This window comes from Scyliorhinus torazame, chromosome 5 (genome assembly GCF_047496885.1).
Source record: "Scyliorhinus torazame isolate Kashiwa2021f chromosome 5, sScyTor2.1, whole genome shotgun sequence".
NCBI lineage: Eukaryota > Metazoa > Chordata > Chondrichthyes > Carcharhiniformes > Scyliorhinidae > Scyliorhinus > Scyliorhinus torazame.
In genome coordinates, this window is record NC_092711.1 from 130,331,270 (window position 1) to 130,348,999 (window position 17,730).

The 17,730-nt window shown below is 52.1% G+C and overlaps 1 protein-coding gene across 1 annotated transcript in view; it reads left to right on the top strand.

Annotated features, from left to right (window-relative positions):
* LOC140419757 (uncharacterized) overlaps nucleotides 1–17,730 on the top strand; it is a 65,012-nt gene that overhangs the window by 11,834 nt on the left and 35,448 nt on the right. The window lies entirely within an intron of this gene.

Consider the following 17,730-nt stretch of genomic DNA (forward strand, 5'->3'; position numbering starts at 1 on the left):
ATACAGTTTAAGGTGCTGCACAGGGCACACATGACCGGGACAAGGATGAGCAGGTTCTTTGGGGGTGAGGACAGGTGTGTCAGGTGCTTAGGGAGCCCAGCAAATCGCACCCATATGTTCTGGGCATGCCCAGCGCTGGAGGAATTTTGGAAGGGCGTAGCGAGGACGGTGTCGAGGGTGGTAGGATCCAGGGTCAGACCGGGCTGGGGGCTCGCAATAATTGGGGTGGCAGAGGAGCTGGGATTGCAGGAGGCGAAAGAGGCCGGAATTCTGGCCTTTGCGTCCCTGGTAGCCCGGCGAAGGTTTCTCCTTCAGTGGAAAGATGCGAGGCCCCCAAGCGTGGAATCCTGGATCAGCGATATGGCGGGGTTCATTAAATTGGAGAGGGTGAAATTCGCCTTGAGAGGGTCGGTACAAGGGTTCTTTAGGCGGTGGCAACCGTTCTTAGACTTTCTGGCAGAATGATAGACATTGGTCAATGGCAGCAGCAGCTCGGGGGGGGGGGGGGGGGGGGGGGGGTTACTTTATTTTTGTTTATGTTATTTACACTGGTGGGTCCGAGGGGGTGTATATGCCTGTTGTGTTAAGTCGGGGTGTTAATGTTAATTTATTATTTATGTACAGGGGGGAGGGGTTTGGGGGGTTGCTTTTTTAGATTGTGTTTTGTACTTAACCCTGTTGGGTTCTTTTTTCTTTCTCATTTTGTTGTTGATATTTTATGAAAACCTTCAATAAAAATTATTTTTTAAAAAAACAATGGACAGGGGTCAGGCTTATGGGGCAGGGCCCGGTGGTATGATGATGGTGGATAAGAAAGGTGGGGGGGTGAGAGACCCCCAGTAAGGATAGTCACGTGGAACATGAGAGGGTAGGAGGTACGGTCAAGAGGTCAAGGGTGCTTGCACATCTTAAAAGTTTGAAAGCCAATGTGGCAATGCTGCAGGAGACTCACTTGAGGGTGAAGGACAAGGTGAGACTTAAAAAGGTCTGGGTTAGTCAGGTATTTCACTCTGGATTTGACGGAAGGGCTCGAAGGATAGCGGTAATGGTCAGCAAAAGAGTACACTTCCAGATGGAAAAGGTGGTGGCAGATCAGGGGGGTAGATATGTGATTGTGGCAGGGGCGCTGGAAGGGTGTTTAGTGGCGCTGTTAAGTGTATACGGTCCCAATTGGGACGATGTGGGATTCGCGAGGAAGGTGTTTGGGGCCATTCCCGACTTGGACACACATGAGCTGATTGTGGGGGCGGACTGGAACTTGGTGCAGGAGCCAAGGTTGGACAGATCACAGCCGCACTCGCTGGTCCCGTCAGTGGGGGGGCGAAGGTGCTGGCTGGGCTAATGGTGGAAATGGGAGGGGTGGACTCTTGGAGGTTCCTGCACCCAAGGGAACGGGAGTACTCGTTCTTCTCAGCAGTCCATAAAGTATACCCTTTATGGCTTTTTTGTGGTGCGAAAGGCTTTGCTGGCTGGAGTCAAGGGGTCGGAATACTCTGCAATTGCAGTGTCAGATCACGCTCCACATTGGGTGGATATGGTACTGGAGAAGGGGGCAGAGACCGGGGTGGAAACTGGATGTGGGGCTTTTGGGGAACCAAGTGTTCTGTGAGAAAATTGAAAAGGTAATTAAGGAATATGTAGGTTTCAACTGTACGGGTGAGGTGTCAAAGGCAGTCGTCTGGGAGGCTCTAAAGGCGGTGGTGAGGGGTGAGGTCATTTTGTTGAAGGCAAGGGTGGACAAAGAGGAGAGGTTGGAGCGGCAGAGGGTAATAGATGAGATGTTGGAGGTAGTAGGAGGTATGCAGAAGATGTGGACCCAGCGAAGCTGGAAAAGAGGAAGGAACTACAGGCGAGCTTTGACCGACTGTCCACCAGGAAGGCGGTGCGCCAACTGAGACGAGCCAGGGGTGCAGTTTATGAACATGGAGATAAGGCGTATGTTAGCAGGTCAGCTCCGGAGGGAGGCAGCGGCAAGGGAAATTCTTCAGGTGAAGGATAGGGCAGGGAAGTTGGTGGTGGCCCCAGCGCTGATTAACAAGGTTTTTGAGGAGTTTTATGAGAGGTTGCACAGGTCAGAGCCACCCGGGGGAGACCGTGAGATGCAGGAATTTCTCGATGGGTTGGCGTACCCGAGGCTAGGGGAGGGGGACAGGGCTACATTAGAAGGAGCAATAGTGGAGCAGGAGATAAAGGATGCGATTGGGAGGATGCAGTCGGGGAAGGTGGCAGGGCCGGATGGGTTTCTGGTGGAATATTATAAATAATTTAAGGATAGGTTGGCACCCCTGATGGTGGGGATGTTTGAGGAAGGGGGTGTTGCTGCAAACCTTGGGGCAGGCATCAATTTCACTGTTGCTAAAAAAAGATAAGGATCCGACGGAGTGTGGGTCGTATCGGCCCATATCACTTCTGAATGTGGACGCAAAAGTGTTGGCGAAGGTACTGGCGGGTAGGCTGGAGGAGTACCTTCCGAAGGTGATAGGGGAGGATCAGATGGGGTTCGCGAAAGGGAGGCAGCTGTTTTCGAACATTAGGAGGGTTTTGAACGTCGTTATGGTACCGGCGGAAGGGAAGGAAACAGAGGTAGTTGTGGCATTGGACGCCGAGAAGGCGTTTGATCGGGTAGAATGGGGGTACCTGATGGCAGTGCTGGAGCGGTTTGGGATTGGACCAAGATTTGTGAACTGGGTAATGCTATTATATAAGGAGCCGAAGGCGAGTGTCCGCACAAACAAATCAGTTCGAGATACTTTTCTCTCCACCGTGGGACGAGACAGGGATGTCCTATGTCCCCCCTGCTGTTTGCACTTGCGATTGAGCCGTTGGCCATCACATTGAGAAGTTCGGGAGCATGGAAAGGAATAGTGCGGGGTGGATAGAGCATAGGGTGTCCTTATATGCCGACGACTTGCTGCTGTATGTGTCGGAACCGAGTGTGTTGATCGGAGTAATATTGGAGCTACTGCGGGTATTTGGGTCTTTCTCTGGGTACAAGTTGAACCTGGACAAGAGTGAGTATTTTGTGGTGTCTCGGCCAGGGTTGGGGGCAGGGGTTGGGGGGGGCTGCCATTCCGTAGGGCAGGGACTCACTTTAGGTATCTGGGGGTGCAGGTTGCCCGGGAGTGGGGGAGGCTTCGCGGGTACAACATCACTAGTTTGATGGGGAGAGTGAAAGCTGATCTGGCAAGGTGGGACGGCCTTCCTCTGTCACTGGCGGGTCGGGTACAGGCGGTTAAAATGAATGTGTTGGACTTCCGGGTGCGGCGATGACCAGCTGAGTCGCACGTTTCGGCAGCTCCCGGTGGAACGGACTTTTGGGCTCTTGATAGGAGCCCCAACGGCAATTTTAACGGCTAAAAACACCGTGCGGTAAACCAGAAGGGTGTTCCCCCTGGACACGGATGGAAAAAGGAGAGGAAAGTGGCCGGATTGCAGCGGATCCTTTGGAACAACGGCAAGGAAGGCAAGCAGAAACCAAGATGGCGTCGGAAGGTGGCAGTTTCATATGGGGCCCTGAACAACAAGAGTTCTTGAAACGCTGCGTGGAGGAGATAAAAAAGGAAATGAAGAAAGAGTTGTTGGCCCCGATATTACAGGCGATTGAAGGGCTGAAAGAGGAACAAAAGACCCAGGAGCAGGAGCTTCGGGTCGTGAAGGCGAAAGCAGCAAAGAATGAGAACGATATACAGGGCCTGGTGGTGAAGTCGGAGATACAGGAGGCACACCAGAAACGATCTGTGGAGAGGTTGGAGGCACTGGAAAACAACGCAAGGAGGAACAACTTGAGGATTCTTGGCTTCCTGAAGGTGTGGAGGGGGCGGACGTCGGGGCATATGTGAGCACGATGCTGCACTCGTTAATGGGAGCGGAGGCCCCGACGGGTCCGTTGGAGGTGGAGGGAGCATACCGAGTTATGGTGCGAGGATCGAGAGCAGGAGAAACTCCCAGAGCCATAGTGGTGAGATTCCTCCGTTTTAAGGATAGAGAAATGGTCCTTAGATGGGCGAAGAAAACTCGGTGTAGTAAATGGGAGAACGCGGTGATCCGCGTTTATCAAGATTGGAGTGCGGAGGTGGCGAGAAGGAGGGCGAGCTTTAATCGGGCCAAAGCGGTACTTCACAAAAAGAAGATAAAATTTGGAATGCTGCAACCGGCAAGACTGTGGGTCACATATCAAGGGAGGCACCACTACTTTGAGACGGCGGATGAAGCGTGGACTTTTATTGTAGAAGAAAAATTGGAATGATTGGATTATGAAAATGATCGTTTGGACAAAGTGGTGGGGCGAATGGGGGGGGGCGAAGAGGGGTTTTATGTTTTAATCCTGCGGTATGGTAACTTTTCTTTCTCCCACAGGTGGTGATGGGGGGAGGTGGGGAGGGAGAGGAGATGGGGCGTTGGCCATGGGAGGCGGGGCCGAGGGAGAGGCGCGGGCTTGGTTCCCGCGCTATGATAATTATGGCGGGAATAGAAAAGCAGGAAGGAGGGGGCGTCGCACGGTGCGAGCCGTGATCACGGGGGGAAGCCGAGGTCAGCCAGAGTTTGCTGACTTCTGGGAGCAACATGGGGGGAGTAATTACGCTAGCGGGGGGTCTAGCAGGGGGGGGGGAGGGGGGAATTACTGGGTTGCTGCTGCTGGGGAAAGGGGGGAGTGGGTACGGGAAAGGATGGGCGGGGGGGCACCGTCTGGGAGAGATACAGCTGCGTGGGAACTGGGTGAGAAGCTGGAAAAAGATGATGGCTAACCGGCAAGGGGGGGGGGGGGGTGGGAAGCCCCCCAACTCGGCTGATCACGTGGAACGTGAGGGGGCTTAACGGGCCGATAAAGAGGGCACGAGTACTCGCACACCTTAAGAAACTTAAAGCAGATGTGGTTATGCTACAGGAAACGCACCTGAAACTGATAGACCAGGTTAGGTTGCGCAAAGGATGGGTGGGGCAGGTGTTCCATTCGGGGCTGGATGCGAAAAACAGGGGGGTGGCTATATTAGTGGGGAAGCGGGTAATGTTCGAGGCGAAGACTATAGTGGCGGATAACGGGGGCAGATACGTGATGGTGAGTGGCAAATTACAGGGAGAGATGGTGGTTTTGGTAAACGTGTATGCCCCGAACTGGGACGATGCCAACTTTATGAGGCGAATGCTAGGACGCATCCCAGACCTAGAGACCGGAAAGCTGATAATGGGGGGAGACTTTAACACGGTGTTGGAACCAAGGCTGGATAGGTCGAAGTCCAGGACTGGTAGGAGGCCGGCAGCAGCCAAGGTGCTTAAGGATTTTATGGAGCAGATGGGAGGGGTGGACCCGTGGAGATTCAGTAGACCTAGGAGTAAGGAGTTCTCGTTTTTCTCCTATGTCCATAAAGTCTATTCACGCATAGACTTTTTTGTGTTGGGTAGGGCATTGATCCCGAGGGTGAGGGGAACGGAATATACGGCTATAGCCATTTCGGATCATGCCCCACACTGGGTAGACTTGGAGATAGGGGAGGAAACAAGAGGGCGCCCACCCTGGAGAATGGACATGGGACTAATGGCGGATGAGGGGGTGTGCCTAAGGGTGAGGGGATGCATTGAAAAGTACTTGGAACTCAATGACAATGGGGAGGTTCAGGTGGGAGTGGTCTGGGAGGCGTTGAAGGCGGTGGTTAGGGGGGAGCTGATATCAATAAGGACACATAAAGGGAAGCAGGAGAGTAAGGAACGGGAGCGGTTGCTGCAAGAACTTTTGAGGGTGGATAGACAATATGCGGAAGCACCGGAGGAGGGACTGTACAGGGAAAGGCAAAGGCTGCATGCGGAATTTGACTTGCTGACTACAGGCACTGCAGAGGCACAATGGAGGAAGGCGCAGGGTGTACAGTATGAATATGGAGAGAAGGCGAGCAGATTGCTGGCACACCAATTGAGGAAAAGGGGAGCAGCGAGGGAAATAGGGGGGGTGAGGGACGAGGAAGGAGAGACGGAGCGGGGAGCGGAGAGAGTGAACGAAGTGTTCAAGACATTTTATAAAAAATTGTATGAAGCTCAACCCCCGGATGGGAGGGAGAGAATGATGGATTTTTTGGATCGGCTGGAAATTCCCAAGGTGGAAGAGCAGGAAAGGATGGGATTGGGAGCACAGATCACGGTAGAAGAAGTGGTGAAAGGAATTAGGAACATGCAGACGGGAAAGGCCCCGGGACCGGACGGATTCCCAGTTGAATTTTACAGAAACTATTTGGACTTGCTCGCCCCGCTACTGACGAGGACCTTTAACGAGGCAAAGGAAAGGGGACAACTGCCCCCGACTATGTCAGAAGCAACGATATCGCTTCTCTTAAAGAAGGAAAAGGATCCGCTACAATGCGGGTCCTACAGACCAATTTCCCTCCTCAATGTGGATGCCAAGGTCCTGGCCAAGGTAATGGCAATGAGAATAGAGGAATGTGTCCCGGGGGTGGTTCATGAGGACCAAACTGGGTTTGTGAAGGGGAGACAGCTGAACACGAATATACGGAGGCTGTTAGGGGTAATGATGATGGCCCCACCAGAGGGTGAAACGGAGATAGTAGTGGCGATGGATGCCGAGAAAGCATTTGATAGAGTGGAATGGGATTATCTGTGGGAGGTGTTGAGGAGATTTGGGTTTGGAGAGGGGTATGTTAGATGGGTGCAGCTGTTGTATAGGGCCCCAGTGGCGACTGTGGTCACGAATGGACGGGGATCGGCATATTTTCGGCTCCATAGAGGGACAAGGCAGGGATGTCCTCTGTCCCCATTACTGTTTGCACTGGCGATTGAGCCCCTGGCGATAGCGCTGAGAGGTTCCAAGAGATGGAGGGGAATACTTAGGGGAGGAGAAGAACACCGGGTATCTTTATATGCGGATGATCTGCTACTATATGTGGCGGATCCAGCGGAGGGGATGCCAGAAATAATGCGGATACTTGGGGAGTTTGGGGATTTTTCAGGGTATAAATTGAACATGGGGAAGAGTGAGCTGTTTGCGGTGCATCCAGGGGAGCAGAGTAGAGAAATAGAAGACCTACCGTTGAGGAAGGTAACAAGAGACTTTCGTTACCTGGGGATCCAGATAGCTAAGAATTGGGGCACATTGCACAGGCTAAATTTGACGCGGTTGGTGGAACAGATGGAGGAAGATTTCAAGAGATGGGATATGGTAGCATTGTCAATGGCAGGGAGGGTGCAGGCGGTTAAGATGGTGGTCCTCCCGAGATTCCTCTTTGTGTTTCAGTGCCTCCCGGTGGTGATCACGAAGGCTTTTTTCAAAAGGATAGAAAAGAGTATCATGGGTTTTGTTTGGGCCGGGAAGACTCCGAGAGTGAGGAAGGGATTCTTACAGCGTAGTAGGGATAGGGGGGGGCTGGCACTACCGAGCCTAAGTGAGTATTATTGGGCCGCTAATATTTCAATGGTGAGTAAGTGGATGGGAGAGGAGGAAGGAGCGGCGTGGGAGAGATTAGAGAGGGCGTCCTGTAGGGGGACCAGCCTGCAGGCTATGGTGACAGCCCCATTGCCGTTCTCACCAAGGAACTATACCACGAGTCCGGTGGTGGTAGCTACACTGAAGATTTGGGGACAGTGGAGACGACATAGGGGAAAGACCGGAGCATTGGGGGGGTCCCCGATAAGAAACAACCATAGGTTTGCCCCGGGGGGAATGGATGGGGGATATGGAATGTGGCAAAGAGCAGGTATAACGCAATTGAAAGATCTATTTGTGGATGGGAAGTTCGCGAGTCTGGGAGCGCTGACTGAGAAATATGGGTTGCCCCAAGGGAATGCATTCAGGTACATGCAATTGAGGGCTTTTGCGAGGCAACAGGTGAGGGAATTCCCGCAGCTCCCGACACAAGAGGTGCAGGACAGAGTCATCTCGAAGAAATGGGTGGGGGACGGTAAGGTGTCGGATATATATAGGGAAATGAGGGATGAAGGGGAGACTATGGTGGACGAACTAAAAGGGAAATGGGAAGAAGAGCTAGGGGAGGAGATCGAGGAGGGGCTGTGGGCAGATGCCCTAAACAGTGTAAACTCGTCGTCCTCGTGCGCCAGGCTAAGCCTGATTCAGTTTAAGGTATTACACAGGGCACATATGACTGGAACACGGCTCAGTAAATGTTTTGGGGTGGAGGATAGGTGTGCGAGGTGCTCGAGAAGCCCAGCGAATCATACCCATATGTTTTGGTCATGCCCGGCACTACAGGGGTTTTGGATGGGGGTGACAAAGGTGCTTTCGAAAGTAGTAGGAGTCCGGGTCGAACCAAGCTGGGGGTTGGCTATATTTGGGGTTGCACAAGAGCCAGGAGTGCAGGAGGCGAGAGAGGCCGATGTTTTGGCCTTTGCGTCCCTAGTAGCCCGGCGCAGGATATTGCTAATGTGGAAAGAAGCCAAGCCCCCGGGGGTGGAGACCTGGATAAATGATATGGCGGGGTTCATAAAGTTAGAGCGGATTAAGTTCGTCCTAAGGGGGTCGGCTCAAGGGTTTACCAGGCGGTGGCAACCGTTCGTCGAATATCTTGCGGAAAGATAGATGGGGGAAAAAAGAAGGCAGCAGCAGCAGCCCAGGACTTGGGGGGGGGGGGGGGGGGGGGGGGTGGTGGGGGGGGGGGGGGGTGGCCTGAGACAAGGCAGTTGCCAATTAGGGCTAGTTTTTATTTTTGTTATTTAATATTTATTTATTTGTTGTTGTTTTTTTTTGTTCTTGTTTAAATAAAAAAGGTCATTATTATCTGTATTGTTATAATGTTGTGTAAAGGATGCACAATGTACTGTGTTGGTTGACCAAAAATTTTCAATAAAATATTATTTTTTAAAAAATGAATGTGTTGCCACGATTCCTGTTTATTTTTCAAAGCCTACCGATTTTCCTGCCAAAGTATTTTTTCAGGGAGATTGAGGGAAGGATTATCTCGTTCCTATGGGGAGGGAAAGTGGCCTGTGTGAGAAAGGTGCTGCTACAGAGGGGAAGGCAGGCAGGGGGTTTGGGTCTCCCAAACCTGATGTACTATTACTGGGCGGCGAATGTGGAGAAGGTGCAGAGCTGGGTCAGAGGAGTTGATTCCCAGTGGGTAAGAATGGAGGAGAGTTTGTGCAGGGGGTCGGGGCTGAAAGCATTAGCAACAGCGCCGCTCCTGATAGCTCCGGGGAAATACTCAGGGAGTCCGGTAATAATAGCTTCATTGAAAATCTGGAGGTAGTTTCGTCAACACTTCGGGTTGGGGGCAGGGTCAAGGGAAATGCCGATTCGGGGGAAGCACAGATTTGAGCCAGGGAGGTGGATGGAAATTTTCGGAAATGAGAAGAGAAGGAGATTAAGACGCAAAAAGATTTGTTTCTTCGAGGTCGGTTTGCAGGATTGAGGGAACTGGAAGCGAAGTATGGGCTAGAGCAGGGAGAAGTGTTTAGATACATGCAGGTTCGGGATTTTGCCAGGAAGGAGATTCAGAGCATCCCGGAGGTACTGGCCTCCACATTGCTGGAGGAGGTGTTGACGACAAGGGGACTGGGGAAGGGGGCAGTGTCAGCGGTGTACGGAGCTATTCTGGAAGAGGATAAGGCACCACTGGAAGGGATCAAAGCAAAGTGGGAGGAAGAGCTGGGAGAGGGTATAGAGGAGGGGGTCTGGTGTGAGGTGCTCCGGAGAGTGAATGCCTCCATCTCATGTGCGGGGTTGGGGCTGATACAGCTGAAGGTGGTATCTAGAGCGGCCTCACGAGGGCGAGGATGAGCCGATTCTTTGAAGGAGTAGAGGATGTGTGTCAGCGTTGCGGGGTGGGGCCCGTGAATCACATTCATATGTTTTGGTCCTGTCCAAAGCTAGGGGAGTACTGGAAGGAGGTGTTTAGGGTAATTTCCAAGGTGGTGCGCGTGAAACTGGACCCGGGTCCCCGGGAGGCCATATTCGGAGTGTCGGACCAGCCAGGGTTGGAAACGGGAGCGGAGGCAGATATCATAGCCTTCGCCTCGTTGATCGCCCGAAGGCGGATCCTGTTGGGATGGAGAGCAGCCTCTCCACCCAGTGCCCTGGCGTGACGGGAGGACCTGTTGGAATACTTGACCCTTGAGAAGGTTAAGTTCGAACTGAGGGGAAGCTCGGAGGGGTTCTACAAGTCATGGGCACTATTTATTCTGCACTTTCACGAACTGGATAACATTGAACATAGTTGGGGGGGGATGGGTGGGAGGGTTGGGGGGGAGGGGGGCTGTGTAGATTAAGGATGACTATGGGTAATCCCTGATCCCTTTTTGTCATTTGTTTATGTAAACATGCGGGCTGATGTTTGGGGGTTGGTGGGAGGATGGGAGCGTTGTTATTGTTATGGGGATTGACATATCTGTTGCAAATTATTGTTTATGGTTGGTGGGTGTAAATTCAGGAGAAAATGTGAAAAAGGAGGAGAATAAAAAAAAAATGTTTTAATTTAAAAAAAAATTTTTTTACAAGCCGGGTAGGGCACAGTGGTTAGCACTGCTGCCTCACGGCGCCAAAGCCCAGGTTCGATCCCGGCTCTGGGTCACTATCCGTGTGGAGTTTGCACATTCTCCCCGTGTTTGCGGCGGTTTCGCCCCCACAACCCAAAGATGTGCAGGGTAGGTGGATTGGCCTCGCTAAATTGCCCCTTAATTGGAAAAAATGAAATGGCCACTCTAAATTTATTTTAAAATATATATTTTTTCCAATGAGGGCACAGTAGTCAGCACTGCTGCCTCACAGAGTCAGGGACCCAGGTTCAATTCCAGCTTTGGGTGACTGTGTGTGGAGTTTGCACATTCTCCCGTGTCTGCATGGGTTTCTATTGCTCTTTTATTTATTTATTTATTAATAAATTTAGAGTACCCAATTATTATTATTTTTCCAATTAAGGGGCAATTTAACGTGGCCAATCCACCTAACCCTGCACGTCTTTGGGCTGTGGGGGTGAGACCCACGTAGACACGGGGAGAATGTGCAAACTCCACATGGTCTATTGCTCTTTTATAACCAGTGTGCGCTTAACCCATATGGTGGACAAACAATCACGCAAGTATTTCAGTTTAATCACAGTTTATATTAAACACAAGATTATATACTTCAGTAATTACACGTTCATGCACACTAAGACTATAACTATCAATTTGAACGACCTTCACTTAACTCCCAAATGACTGGCAGGTGTAGGTTCGATAAGGCCTTTATCGGTTTTCACACTTCTGGCGGCTGGAACCCGGGTAGGCTGTCTGTGCTTGATGGTCTTCCTTCGGTAGATGTCGCGGGTCCTTGAACTTGGCTAATGTCGGTAGCTGTGCTGCAATCGGATGTCAGGCGCAGAGCTGGTCCAAAAGAGAGTGTGTGTTGGTTGTGCAGTTCTTCTTATCCTCCGATCTTTTGCGCCCTTTTGAGCGGTTCCAGGTGAGGCTCCAATGGATCGATAGGGTCTTGATCACCCTAATCGATCCTGGCCAATTAGGGGCGGGCACCTTGATGGCTGGACAGGTCCAGGTCGGCCATGGCCATTAGTCCAGGGCACGTAGGCCTTCGCAAATTAGGCAAGCAGGCGCCACTTATTGTTAGTTTCTACCTGGAGCCCATTGTCCTAGGAAGACCTTTGAGTGGCCTTCAGCAGGTGTGAGTTCCCACATAAGTCTGGGCTGCCATTTGTAAATATACAAACTGCAGCTTGTCTGTGTCCCAAGCCTGACCACATTTCCCATCACTCTTTGCGGGAAGCCATTTTAGATGGCCACATTTCCTCCGGGTGCTCCGGTTTCTTCCCACAGCCCAAAGATGTGCAGGTTAGGTAGATTTTCCATGCTAAAGTTGGCCCTCAGTGTCCAAAGATGTGCAGGTCAGGTGGGATTATTGGGATGGGGTGGGAGAGTGGGCCTAGGTTGGGCGCTCTTTCGGAGGGTCAGTGCAGACTCGATGGGCCAAAGGGCCTCCTTCTGCACTGTAGGGATTCTGTGATTCTAAGGACATCAGTGGAAAAACAGGCTGTGATGTGAGTAGGAGCATTAAGGTTCAGACAGGACAATACCTCTGGGAATAATAGACGACGGAAATATTAAATAATTATTTTGACAAAGGAGCAGAATTAGGCCACTCGGCCCATCGAGTCTGCTCCGCCATTCAATCATGGCTGATATGCTTCTCGGCCCCATTCTCCTGCCTTCTCCTCATAATCCCTGATCCCCTTATTAATCAAGAATCTATTTATCTCTTATTTAAAGACACTCAGTGATTTGGCCTCCACATCCTTCTGCGGCAAAGAGTTCCACAGATTCACCACCCTCTAGCTGAAGAAATTCCTCCTCATCTCACTATTAAAGGATTGATTTGATTTATTACATGTATTAGTATGCAGTGAAAGATTGTTTCTTGCATGTTGTACAAACAACGCATACCGTACATAGGGAGGGAAGGAGAGACTGCAGAATATAATGTTACAGTTATAGCAAGGTGTAGAGAAAAGATCAACTTAATACGAGGTAGGTCCATTCAAAAGTCTGATTGCAGCAGGGAAGAAGCTGTTCTTGAGTCGGTTGATACGTGACCTCAAACTCTTGTATCTTTTTCCTGACGGAAGAAGATGGAAGAGAGTATGTCCGGGGTGCGTGGGTCCCTGATTATGCTGGCTGCCTTTCCGAGGCAGCGGGAATTGTAGACAGAGTCAATGGATGGGAGGCGTGTTTGCTTGATGGATTGGGCTACATTCACAACCTTTTGTAGTTTCCTGCGGTCTTGAGCAGAGCAGGATCCATATCAAGCTGTGATACAACCAGAAAGAATGCTTTCTATGGTGCATCTGTAAAGGTTGGTGAGAGTCGTAGCTGACATGTCAAATTTCCTTAGTCTTCTGAGAAAGTAGAGTCGTTGATGGGCTTTCTTAACTATAGTGTCGGCATGGGGGCACCAGGACAAGTTGCTGATGATCTGGACACCTAAAAACCTGAAGCTCTCGACCCTTTCTACTTCGTTCCCATTGATGTAGACAGGGACATGTTCTCCAGTACGCTTCCTGAAGTCGATGATAATCTCCTTCATTTTGTTGACATTGAGGGAGAGATTATTGTCATCGCACCAGTTCACCAGATTCTCTGTCTCATTCCTGTACTCTGTCTCATCACTGTTTGAGATCCGACCCATTACGGTGGTGTCATCAGTAAATTTGAAAATCAAGTTGGAGGGGAATTCGGCCACACAGTCATAGAATATAGTAGAGGGCTGAGGACACAGCCTTGTGGGGCACCGGTGTTGCAGATGATCGTGGAGGAGATGTTGTTGCCTATCTTTACTGATTGTGGCCTGTGGATTTGGAAGTTGCAGAGGGAGGAGCCGAAGACCAGGCCACGGAGTTTGGAGATGAGTTTCGTAGGAATGATGGTGTTGAAGGCTGAGCTGTAGTCAATAAATAGGAGTCTGACATAGGTGTCTTTGTTATCTAGGTGTTCCAGGGTAGAGTGCAGGGCCATGGAAATGGCGTCTGCTGTGGACCTGTTACAGCGGTAGGCGAACTGTCGTGGATCAAGGCAATCCGGGAGAACAATCAGTGGGAGACGGGCTGGAGCCGAGGCCGGGAGCCCCAGGCTAGCTGAGTGCAGCTAGTCAACGGGAGCCGAGGTGGGGGGTGTCCATATAGTTAGATTAGGGCAGGGGTTAGGTGATAGGATGGTGTTGCTGGGGGGGGGGGGGGGGGGGAGTTGTTCTGCTGGCGGGGAGGGGAACTGGGCATGGTAACAGTGAGGAGGTCATGGGTGGAGCCGGCCAGGAGGCGGGCCAGAGGAAGCGCGACACATGGCTGGGGGGCTGGCCAAGGAAAGGAGATGCTGATCGGCAAAGGCGGGGGGGGGCGAAGTGCCCCCCAACCAGGCTGATCACCTGGAACGTTAGAGGGTTAAACGGGCCAGTGAAGAGGGCGCGTATGTTTGCGCATCTGCGGGTTCTGAAGGCGGACATAGTCTTGTTGCAGGAGACGCAGCTGAAAGTGGCAGACCAGATTAGGTTAAGGAAGGACGGGGTCAGTCAGGTCTTTCATTCGGGGCTTGATTCTAAGACGAGGGGGGTTGCGATCCTGATTAATAAAAGGGTACAATTTGAGGCGGAGGGCACAGTCGTCGAATGGGGGTGGCAGTTTTGTTATGGTGAGGGGTAAGCTCGAAGGGGTGAGAGTATTCCAGGTCAGTGTGTATGCCCCTAATTGGGACGATGTGGATTTTATTAGGAGGATGCTGGGGAAGATCCCTGACTTGGACTCGCGTAAGTTCATCATGGGCGGGGGCTTTAATACAGTCCTGGACCCGAGCCTGGACCGGTCATGCTCAAGAACGGGCAGGTTGCCAGCGATGGCAAAGGAACTGAGAGGGTTCATGGAGCAAATGGGGGGAGCAGATCCGTGGAGATTTAGCCGGCCGACGGCGAGGGAGTTCTCGTACTACTCCCACGTCCACAAGGTGTATTCCCGAATTGACTACTTTGTTGTGAGTGGGGACCTGCTGGCCAGAATGGTGGGGGCAGAATATTCGGCAATTGCCATATCGGACCATGCTCCGCACTGGGTAGATCTGCAGTTTGGTAAGGACAGCTTTCAGCGTCCACCATGGAGGCTGGAAGTTGGACTACTCGCGGGCGAGGCGGTGCGCAAGAGGCTGAGGACATGCATGCAGAATTACCTGCAGGTGAACGTTACTGGAGAAGTCTCAGCAGCGGTGCTCTGGGAGGCACGGAAGGCAGTGGTGAGAGGGGAGCTGATTTCAATCCGGGCGTACAGGGACAGGACAGAAAGGGCAGTGACGGACCGACTGATTAAGGAAATTCTACGGACGGACAGGAGTTACGTGGAATCCCCGAGGCCAGAGTTACTCAGGAAACGACAGAGACTGCAGGCCGAATTTGGGGTGCTAACTACAGGCAAGGCTGTAGAGCAGCTTAGAAAGGTAAAAGGCGTGAATCATGAGCATGGGGAGAAGGCCAGTAGAATGCTTGCGCAGCAACTGAGGAAGAGGGAAGCAGCTAGGGAAATAGGGCGGGTAGTGATTGGGGAAGGTAATCTAGTGGGTGATCCAGCAGGGCTGAACAAGGTCTTCAGGGACTTTTATAGGAAGCTGTACACTTCGGAACCACCCGGGGGACCGGGGGAAATTAGGCGATTCTTGGATGGACTGACCTTGCCAAGAGTGGGGAGGGGGTTGGTGGATGGACTGGGGGCCCTGGTCAGGATCGAATAGGTATTGGGGGGCCTGAAGGTCATGCAGTCGGGTAAAGCCCTGGGGCCAGACGGGTTTCCGGTGGAGTTTTACAAGACATTTGCCGGGATAGTGGGGCCGGTGCTGGTCAGGGTCTTTAACGAGTCAAGAGACAGAGGGAATTTACCCCCAAATGTCGCAGACCACCATCTCGCTCATTCTGAAACGGTATAAGGGACCCGAAGGCCTGTGGGTCATACAGGCCAATCTCTTTGATTAACGTAGACGCCAAGTTACTGGCGACCAGAATCATAGAATCATAGAATTTACAGTGCAGAAGGTGACCATTCGGCCCATCGAGTCTGCACCGGCTCTTGGAAAGAGCACCCTACCCAAGTTCAGCACCTCCACCCTATCCCCATAACCCAGTAACCCCACCCAACACTAAGGGCAATTTTGGACACTAAGGGCAATTTATCATGACCAATCCACCTAACCGTTCAGGCTAGTGGGGGAGAGTTTCCGATATTTGGGGATTCAGGTGGCACGGTACTGGGGCACGTTGCATAAGCCCAACATGCCCCGGCTGGTGGAACGAGTGAGGAAGGAGGCCCGGAGATGGGATGCGCTCCCGCTGTCATTGGTGGGGAGGGTGCAGACTGTTAAGATGGCGATTCTCCCGCGGTTCTTGTTTGTTTTTCAGTGTCTCCCCATCTTTATCCCGCGGTCCTTCTTTAAGAGGCTGAATAAAATTATTCTGGGATTTGTATGGGCGGGGAAGTCCCTGCGGGTGAAGGGGGTGATGCTTGAAAGGAGCAGAGGAGAAGGGGGGCTGGCGTAGCCGAACTTCAGCAACTATTACTGGGCGACCAACATAGTGATGATAAGGAAATGGATGGTGGGTGCAGGGTCAGTTTGGGAGCAGATGGAGGCTGCTTCGTGCAGGGGCACTAACTTAGCAGCCCTGGTCACGGCGCCTCTGCTGCTTTCGCCGGCACGGTACTCCACCAGCCCAATAGTGGTGATGGCTCTTCGGATCTGGGGCCAGTGGAGGAGGCATGTAGGGGAGGTAAAAGCATTGGTGTGGACCCCAATCTGCGGCAACCACCGATTTGCCCCGGGGAACATGGACGGGGAGTATCGACTGTGGAGGAGGGCGGGGATTGTGAGGATGGGGGATCTGTTCCTGGAAGGGAGCTTTCTGAGCATGAGGGCGCTGAAGGAGAAGTTTGGGCTGATGAGAGGGAACGACTTTAGATACTTGCAGGTGAGGGATTTTGTACGCAGACTGGTGCCGTCCTTCCCACGTCTCCCGCCGAAGGGGAGGCAGGACAGGGTAGTTTCTAGGGGAGAGGTGGGAGAGGGTAGAGTTTCAGACATCTACAAGGAGCTAATGAGAGCTGAGGATACGCAGACCGAGGACCTGAAGCTTAAGTGGGAGGAGGAGCGCGGGGGGGAGCTGGCGGACGGTATTTGGGCAGAAGCCCTGAGCAGAGTAAACACGACCGCAACATGCGCCAGGCTCAGCCTGATCCGGTTTAAGGTCGTGCACCGGGCCCACATGACAGTGGCTCGGATGAGTAAATTCTTCGGGCTGGAGGACAAGTGTCTAAATGCGCCGGAGGGCTGGCTAACCATGTACACATGTTCTGGTCATGCCCTAAACTCAGGGGGTATTGGCAAGGATTCGCAGATGTCACGTCCCGGGTGTTGAAAACTGGGGTGGTAATGAGCCCGGAGGTGGCAATCTTTGGGGTTTCGGAGGACCCGGGCGTCCAGGCAGAGAGGGAGGCCGATGTTCTGGCCTTTGCTTCCCTGATAGCCCGGTGACGATTACTGTTAGCATGGAGGGACTCAAAGCCCCCGAGGGCTGAGCTGTGGCTATCGGACATGGCGAGCTTTCTTGGCCTAGAGAAGGTCAAGTTCACCTTGAGAGGTTCGCTACTGGGGTTCACCCGAAGGTGGCAGGCATTTATTGACTTCTTCGCAGAGGAGTAAGCGTCAGCGGGAGGGGGGAGGGGGGTAGAGTAGAGTAGGGGGATATTGAGGCAGGTCCGTGCGTGAACAGAGCCATGGTTTACACTATGTTTAATGTGGAATTTGTGTCTTGACTTCTTTTTTTGTTTGTACTGTACAATGTCATTTTTTCTGTATGCCTAAAATACCTCAATAAAATTGTTTTTTAAAAAAGGCAATCCGGGAGGCTGGAGTTGATTCAGAACAGTAGCACAGTGGTTAGCACTGCTGCCTCACGGCGCTGAGGTCCCAGGTTCGATCCCGGCTCTGGGTCACTGTCCGTGTGGAGTTTACACATTCTCCCCGTGTTTGCGTGGGTTTCGCCCCCACAACCCAAAAGATGTGCAGCGTAGGTGGATTGGCCACGTTAAATTGCCCCTTAATTGGAAAAAATTAATTGGGTACTCTAAATTTTTTTTTTTTAAATTGCCCCTAAGTGTGCAAAAGGTTAGGTGGGGTTACAGGGAAAGGACAGGGGATTGGGTTTAGGTAGGGGGGGTCTTTCGCAGGGTCGGTGCAGTCTTGAGAGGCTGAATGGCACTGTCGGGA